The sequence below is a fragment of the Eubalaena glacialis genome, chromosome X (assembly GCF_028564815.1).
Source record: "Eubalaena glacialis isolate mEubGla1 chromosome X, mEubGla1.1.hap2.+ XY, whole genome shotgun sequence".
NCBI lineage: Eukaryota > Metazoa > Chordata > Mammalia > Artiodactyla > Balaenidae > Eubalaena > Eubalaena glacialis.
In genome coordinates this window covers 72,931,595-72,939,463 of record NC_083736.1, presented here as the reverse complement: position 1 = coordinate 72,939,463, position 7,869 = coordinate 72,931,595, and the positions used below count along the sequence as shown (strand labels likewise).

The 7,869-nt window shown below is 56.4% G+C and overlaps 1 pseudogene; it reads right to left on the bottom strand.

Moving 5' to 3' along the window:
• Positions 1-2,664: 2,664 nt before the first annotated feature.
• Positions 2,665-5,586, bottom strand: LOC133081819 (uncharacterized protein CXorf49 homolog; annotated as a pseudogene).
• Between the last annotated feature and the right edge of the window lie 2,283 nt (positions 5,587-7,869).

Genomic DNA, 7,869 nt, shown 5'->3' with positions numbered 1-7,869 from the left:
TCCTTTAAAAGAAAATGAATGATCGTTGTAAAAGTCAGGCTGGCAGATACCTCAAGAGGACTAGGGAGGGAGAAGTGATTGGCTTGGAACAAAAGGAAGGTCCAAAACTACTGGTCTGTCCTCCATCTGCATCTGAGCAGTACTTACCAGGACTTCAACAGTGCACAAGCACAGGGGGCACCAAGCACACTGCAGTCATTCGAATGCTGCGCCCTGGAATCACGCAGGGATGGTCCACATGGCAACCCTGGCAGTCCCAATGTGCCTGGCCGAACCTGGCCAATGCAGGTGAGAGTCTCCCCACCTTCATTCAGCTGAGTAGCAGCCTTTATTGCACCTGCAAGCTTAACCCCCTGTTGCCATGCAAGGTAACATATAAGCCAACAGCAGGAATTAGGATTTGGACACCTTGGGGCATGATTACTCTGCCCACCACACCCAGCTCCCACCTACCTTCTTTGTTTGTGTCAGTTCCCCCCAAGAGTCCTGAGATAGCAGTTGGCCTGTGGTTGGGCTGGGGCTGGTGCGGAGTGGGTGGGGTGGGGAGGGGGCATCTTCCCAGTAATTGGGCAGGGAGCAGAAGCAGGCAGGATGGGGCCTAGGGCTCTCCAGGCCAGCCGCCACTGTCTCCCAGGCTGGAGAAGGGGCTTGAGGGGAAAGGCAAATGGGGTGAACTGAATGAGGGCGGGGTCCTGACCTCCTCCTACCCACGGGTGCCCAGATGTATGACCTGCCACTATTTCCCTCTGGAACTGGAAAGCTCAGGGCCAAGCCACAGCCTGTGATATACATGTTTCCAGCAACATTTTTCTGCGGTAGTTGGTCAGAACACGGAACAGAGAGATTGTGTGCTCAGTGGAGGGAAGGGAGGCAGGGAAAATGCATCACCAAGGGTTGAGGTCACGCCCTCCCATGTCACCTCCCTTTCAACAAGCTTCTCTATTTCCTCACCCTGGTGACCACAGCCCCATGACCCCCTCTGCCGACAGGCGGTGCTGGTGCTGGTGCTGGACTTCTCCCCGGGCACAAGTTGCCTGCAGGTCTCGGTGAGCAGAAACCTCAGCTGGAAGGTCTCTGCCAAACTTAGTCACTCAGACAGCAGCGAGATGTGCTACACCGCCAAGCAATAACCACTGGATCAGGTTCAGGGTCAAAGCTGTAAACTAAGCAGTCAAGCCCACCTTCTCCAGGGAGGGGTTTGAGTGGAAGGATTAAGTCCCACGAACGTTCTTTTCTGACCCTGAGGTCTGTGACTGTCCCACCCCACATGTGGTCTGTCCACCTGAGCTCATGCCATGAACTCTGGAAGAGAGTCAGGGTGAGAATATGGGATAAGGGTGGACCCAAATGCTCCCCATAGTCCAGGTACAGTCACTCCTTACTTCCCATCCTCACTGCACCCATCCCGCCCCTGTCCCGGGTAGCTCATGTTGGGTGGTCTCATATATGGGTCCCCTGATTCTAAGATGAGCTACTCTGAGGAGCCACCCTTCCCAATCTCATTCCATCTACACCCACAGTAGTTGTCAGACATCATAGGATCACAGAGTAGGATCGAGAGCCTCCTCCAGTGAATCCAACATTTTGAGCATCCCGACACCCTGTCGTGGGGTTTGGTGACTTCTGCATCATCCCCCTCCTATGTTTTGGGAATTTAACGACAACCCTTGAACAAAACAGATCCGACCCTTGCTTTCGCTCATTCAATGCCTTACAGAACCTGGACCAGCCTCTACTCCCTTTACTCCCTGAATCACATCTTTCTCCCTCAAGGGAGATTATCCCTGATTACTTTTATTCACACACAGGGACACACAGTCACCAACCTGGAATGTCCTATCTACCATCATACCCCCTTTTGTGTAGTAAAACACCGGTCTTTTGGGAAGGCTGTCAGGCAGAACCACCCTCGCCTCACTCAAACACAAATCTGTCCCTCTGAGTTTCAGGCTGGTACAGCCCTGGGTCCTGGCTGAGGGAAGGAAGTGCTCCCCAAACTCCAGTGAGGGGGAAATCGAACATGGAGTTCGGACTCAATCTCATGTGTCCTAAAGAGGTAGTCTGGGAGATTGAGCTGGGACACGGAAATATCATTTCCAGGAAAATCTGTGTCATGGGGCTGGTGGAAGAGTATTTGACGGGGACCATGCAAGAACACAGACCTACTAACCACACTTGCCATAGAACCTGACGGGCCAATTTCCACTCAAGGGTATAGAGACGACCAGGCTGGAGGAGGGTGGTCAGCTGGCTAGAGCAGGGAGGATGTGAAAGCTTCCAGATTGGAGCTCTGGAAGGGGGTCATGAGTTCCTGCTGATGGGGAGGGGGAATGGCAGAGATGAATGGGAACCGCCAGACCCCAAAGGAGGAGGGGGGTTTGGAGAGAACTAGAAGAGGGCCTTCGGGGGAAAGGGAGGACGAAAATCAACGAGGCATCTCTAAAAGTCCGATCAGAAGGAGATTCCCTAGGACTGGTCTGGTTGGCAAAGTGTGCATGCAGTCCAGACAGTACTTTGCTACTTGTACACACGCCCAGCTGTACATGCACAGCCGGCTCCAGGGCCAGGCCTGCTAGGTTCTCCTCCCCACAGGGATGTTGGTCCCTGAGAGGCCGACTGCACCTGCAGCCCACCCCCACCCCAGGTGCCCACCCGGGTACTGCACTAACACACCGCTCTCCGTCCCTGGTTCCTCATACCAAGTTTCTCCTTAAGGTCGTCTATTTCTCTCTGTAGTACGAGACACTAGGCCAGCAGACACAGGAGGAAGAGAAATGATTAGTATACTCTGGCCTCCTCTCTCCTCCACCTTCTCCTCTCCCCTGGGCCCTCCATCCCAGAGCCGGGTGGCTAGACTGGCAAGGGCTCCTCAGTGGAAAGGAGGTGGGTTCCCTCCGTGGGGTACGTGATGGGGGCAGGGGAGGCGGGGCCCCACACATGTCAGTTGAACTTGGACCCAGATCCCACCCTCGAGTTTGGGCCTGCATTTCCAGGAGCCAGAGGAAGCATTACCCAAGGACAGCCCGGCGTTCCCAGTGGCTGCTGCTGCCTTTCCGGTCTGGGGGATGGTCAAGTGGCTCCCGGTCACCTGAGAGGGAAAGGACACACAATCCAGCTTCCCAGGCTCCCAGTGAGGTGGAAAGGGCCAAGCGGGGTCTAACGTGAGGTGAGGCAGCACCACCCTCCGCTGGCAACAAGCCGCCCCTGCTCTGCCCAGCAGCCCGAACCTTCTCTCTGGGCCTCCCTCCACTGTTCCCCAGGGGCAGCCATCTCGCCACTGTGGTCCCCAAAGACTGTGGCTCTGGATTCGACCCTCCCAGAGCTGCAGCCACAGCCAGCACGTGGGAGAGCAATGTGGGCAAACAGGACTTAACAGAAAAGGCTGTTCCCCTGCAAGTCTACACCCAGAGGAGCTGTTTGGGGCACTGCCACCGATCACCCCGGCCGCACAAACCCCACACAGAGGATGATGTGGCTCAAGGCCAGCCCTGCCAGCACCCCGTCTCCTGTGGGAGAAGCTGCCTGGGAGCAAGGCTGTGCCCCCAGCAGAGACAGAGCCAGAGGTTTCTGTCCTCAACCCCTCTCCCCTCCCCTCATATCAAACCCACGACACTCACCTGAGGGGACAGGCCCCCTGGGCATGACTTCTCCCTGGTTCAGGGCCAAGGGCTCTGAGTTTCCTGGATCTTGGGGGCCTCTGGTGTTGAGGTCGCCACTGCTGGCTTTTCCACGATGCATGCGCGGAAAAGATGTCCCTGGCCTGTGAGTTGGCAGCTGAAACAAAAATTTCTCACCGATTTGGACTAAGGATGTGTGTGTGTGTTTGTGTGTGTGTGTGTGTGTGTGTGTGAGAGAGAGAGAGAGAGTTGTGTGATTCGGGGCCGGGGTGAGGCAGGGGATTGGGAAGGGAATTGAAAGGCTGATCTCATTAGCACTTTCTCCCTCAGTCAGCCCCAGGCCAGCAGGCAGAGCTGATCTAGGGACAACACTGGGGCACTGAGAAAGCCCAGGCCCCCTGCAAGGAAGGTCTGGGGAACAGCTAGGAAGTAGGATTCAGGAAGCTGGTGAGTCTAAATACTGAGGCTTTTCGGGGAAGCTTTTAAGGGATCCCCCAACCCAATTCAGCTACCAGCCCTCCCTTCCATCCCAGCACCAGTCTCGCAGAGGAGGCTGGAAACAGGCTAAGGGTGGAGAACTGGGCCCAGCACACCCGAAGTGCTACCTTAATGTTTGTCCCTAGTAAAAGGAGCCCGATATGGCATCCTAATGACCCAGTGACCGAGGGGCACCCAATGACGACCTCTGAGGGATGGACAGAGGCAGCATGGGTGAAGACGTGTGTCCTGGGGGCGGTTGGAGCGGGGTGGGGGGAAGAGTGGGGAGAGAGGAGGAGCATGGCCTACTCACTTGGCCCTTTGCGGCTGGGTCTCTATTTGGGTCCTTATCTTCTCCCGCCACCGCCTCAGACTCCCTTGCCCGCCTGGCCACGGATTTCTTCCCAGCGCCGGTGTGCTTGGACTGTTCGGTTCCCGCAGGGACCAAGATATACCTCTTGGATCTCCCAAGCAGCGGAATACCAGAGATTGGGGGCAAGGTGGCCGGTTCCAGGGGAGTTGCCGAGATTCGCTCTCCCCCGGAAGGGAAGGTTCTCCCCAGGGCAAGTTTGGAGGCTCCCCCGAGGGATTTCTTCTCCTGGGCCCCCTTCTTCCTAGGAGTGACCCGCGGCAGGCCACCTGCAGCAGCAGCAGCAGCAGCTCCCGGGTAGCTGGGCCTGCTGCCCCCCTTCCCCCAGAGCATGCTCCACATTTTCCTAGGGGAAGAGATGCCCTGCTCTCCAACGCCCTGCGTTTCCACAACCGAAGTGAGTCCTCGCGGAGCCGAGGACAGGGAAGAGCCTGGCACGTGAAGGAAATTCTCCCTGACTTGGAAATTCGAGTGTCTGGGAGTGTCCCCGGGATCCTCGGGTCTGCTGGGCTCGGCCTGGCCTCCTCCTCTGGGGTAAGTGCTCAACGTCATCAGCTGTGTCTCACTGAACTCATCTGAGGACTCGGGGTCGGACAGCAGCCAGGCCAGGCCTTCCTCGGGGAGCCGCTGGCGATCCGCAGCCACGTTCAACCTACGCTTAGGGCCTCTCTTAGGGTTCCCCCAGGCCCGGCCCGCTTCGGGCCCACCGAGGTGGAGAGGGCGGGCCGGAGCCGGCGGCGCTTCCCCACAGCTCTGGGCGGGCGCTCCTCGACCGCCGGGACCCGCCTCGAGGCCGGCCCACACGGCGGACACTTCGAAGGCGGCGCAGCTCTCCTGGGACGGGTGTCTGCGGACGCCCGGCACGTCCCAGTCGGCCAGCTGCTGCAGGATGGCCGCCGCAGACTCCTCGGCCAGGTCCAGGAGGTCCCTCGTGTGGTCAGCCGGGGAGCCAGGTCGGCCTTCGCGGCCCCACAGCACCGGCCCTCCCGCTTCCAGCATCTCCCGCTCCGACTGGAAGCCCTCGGGGTCCAGGAAGCCGCCCCCGCCCTCGCCGCTCCGCGGCTCCCCGCCCTCTGGGACGAAACCCGTTCCCCACACAGACACCTCATCGGGGGAGCTCATGTCGCGACCCTGGCGGCGCCGGAACCGGGGCGACGGTCGATGCCCCGAGTCGTGGTCGCGGTCACGGCGGGCGAGGCGGGCGGCGCTCAGAGGGCAGCGGCAGCCACCTCAGGCGCCTCACGAGCTCGCCTCAAACGAAACGACGCGCGGCTTCCAGCGCGCCTCCCACGCCCGCGCCGCGGCCTCCTCATTGGTCCGGGCTCCGCCAACCAGCGGGCGCCTTGTTCGCCCGCCCCCTCGAGGCCTAACCAATGGGGTCGAGGGCCTCTGTTTTGCCCCCAAGCCCGTGGGCGGTCCGGGCAGTGGGCTGGTGAAGGGAATAGAGGGAGTGCCTCCCTCTGTCAAGCCTTGTGGCCCGCCTCCTCCTGTCCCGCCTCCCCTTTCCGGTGAGACTCACAGCTCTGAGCCTCCGTTTCCCATCTACACAGGGGGTCAGGGAGTGAGGGCGCTGGGCTCCAGGGGTGGTGAGGATGAAACGTCAAGATGGAGGCGCTGGACGCCTAGCACGCGCCGAAAGCATTTGCCAGCCTCCCTTCCACCGCAAGCCTTACGACCCAACAGGAGAATGGGCACAGGAGTCCCGCAGTCAGTGATCAGGGGTCGGCCAGAGAGCAAAGGGATCGTATTTTCGTTCTGTAAGGTCTCTGTCTCAACTGCTCCATCAAATGTGGCTCAGCAAACGTTATTGGCAGGCGGGTTTGGCGGACAGACTGGGGTTGGCGGACAGACTGGGGTTGACCTCGCTCCATCAGCCCTTCTCCCACTCTGAGGCAAATTCAAAGAAGAGGAAATCGCAGTGGCCAGTTACACCCCAAAAGATGCTCCCCACTGCTGATCCTGGAGATGTGAACTAAAACCACGAATCGGGTTTCACACACTAGGTTGACAACCTTCAAAGAGCTTAACCATTCCGAGCGTGGGAGAGGTTAGGAGCAAACCCCTGTGGCGGTGGTGCAAGAGATCCATTTGGGAGGTAGTCTGGCAGAATCCATTGAAAGCAACTTAGCGCCAGCACGGACTCTGTGCCTGGCACTCTTCTAAGCGCTGGGCATAAATAGTAATGCATCCGCGTGACACGCCTAGAACTATAGTACCAACTATTACTGGCCTCTTACCGGTGAAGAAACAGGCACTGAGAGGTTCAGCCACTGGCCCAAGGTCATTCGGCTCGTGGGGATCAGCGGCAGGATTGAAACCAATCAATTTGACTCCAGAGTCCTTGCTTTGAGCCCAAGATCTTAAAACTGGAAGGAAAAATAAAAGCTATTTCCTCTATGTTCCGGCAAGTCCGCTGCCTGGTACTTCTTCCGGAGACACGCTGGTACCTGTAGTGTACAAGAACACATGCACAAGGGTGTTGGTGATGGGAAAACCTGGGAACACTCCAAATTCCCGTCAGTAAGGAAATGGATGAATGCAACGTGGCTTAGCATCCAGTAGCATAAAGCGTGGCAGTCCAAAGGAATGCATCAGGCCATTCTCACAGCTTTCGAAAGCATCCTCCTGACTTCAAACTGCAAGTTGCAGAACGATGGCATCAGATCCACATTAGTCAATGTTTTTAAATCCCAAATGAATCCTATCTAATATTTGATAACCTTTGGGTGTATGTTTCAAGGTCTGAAAGACGGTTTTCACTAGATGTTAAAATGGTGGGATAGAATAACTATTGGAAACGGAAGCAGGGAATGCTGTAGGAGAAAGCTGCCCCCGAATGAGGAGTACATTAGCACTAGGAAACACTGTTTAGTTGAGCTGACCTGCCTATCACTCACTTTTCAGAGGTGTGGGCTCTTTCTCATTCAAGTCTGGATTTCTACCTGCCAGACACACACACACACACAAATGGTGGGATAGCTCCTAACAGGACCCAATAGATTTTTGGAACAATTTTATGGCCTTGGATCTCCCCAGATTGGTTAGGAAGGTGTACAATTGGTTTCCTTTAGGCTCAATGTCACCTACAGGTAGCCTTGAAAACAGCTGCTGTCATTCTGCTTTCAATGTGGGCATGTTGGGTTCAATCAGTTTTCCAATGGTATGATTATTTGGCTGCAATATTTATTCCTTCACTTGGAATAGAAGATATCATTACTCATATAGAGGGTTTAACAACATTCACCCAGCAAGCCTTAAATGATAGTAACCAAGCCATTTGTTTGCTCAGTTCAGAAATTTCCATGATGAGAAAAGCAGTCCTACAGAATTGCATAGACCTCAATATTCTAACAGCTTCCCAAGGGGGAGCTTATGCTATAATACATAGTGAATGTTGTGTTTTTA